Source organism: Alexandromys fortis, unplaced genomic scaffold (genome assembly GCF_014885135.2).
Source record: "Alexandromys fortis isolate MF-2015 unplaced genomic scaffold, M_Fortis_MF-2015_v1.1 scaffold_219, whole genome shotgun sequence".
Lineage (NCBI taxonomy): Eukaryota > Metazoa > Chordata > Mammalia > Rodentia > Cricetidae > Alexandromys > Alexandromys fortis.
In genome coordinates, this window is record NW_026068092.1 from 1,964,544 (window position 1) to 1,965,280 (window position 737).

Genomic DNA, 737 nt, shown 5'->3' on the forward strand with positions numbered 1-737 from the left:
CAAAAAAAAAAAAAAAAAAAAAAAAAAAAAAAAAAAAAAAAGAAAGCCTCAAGCTTAGCTGGCTAGAGAGATGGTTCAGCAGTTAAACACACTGGCTCCTCTCCCAAAGGGCTGATTGAGTTCCCATCACCTATCTGACACATACATGCAGGCCAAACACATCAAAAATAAATAAAACCACAAGCTTAGGCTGGAGAGATGGCTTCATGGCTTCGCAGGTAAAAGTACATGCAGCACAAGCCTGGTAAGGAGAACCAACTCCTGGATCTTGATAGCTCCACACATGTGCCAAGGCACATAGTTGATCACACACATACTTTAAAAAGGAAATTCGAGTTTAGCATACCCTTAGTCTTCTGCATCCTCAGGCAAAAAACAAGCCATACCAAGGACCTGGCTCCGGGGAATGATCTAGCAGCGGAGATGTGTGGGACTAGGGAGGGCACTGGACCTATGGAGGGCTTCATCACCTGCCACCTGTTGGGCCTGGAGGACGTGGGGGCCGAAGGAGAGCAAAGAAAGAGAGGTGAGCAGGCAGTGGGATGGACATGCCTTTGCAGGTGCTGGTCCAGGAGAAAAGGCAAGAGGCTTTAGATACAAGGGAGGGCAGGAGCCGAGCGATGGTGGCGCATGCCTTTAATCCCAGCACTCGGGAGGCAGAGGCAGGCGGATCTCTGTGAGTTCGAGACCAGCCTGGTCTACAGAGCTAGTTCCAGGACAGGCTCCAAAGCCACAGA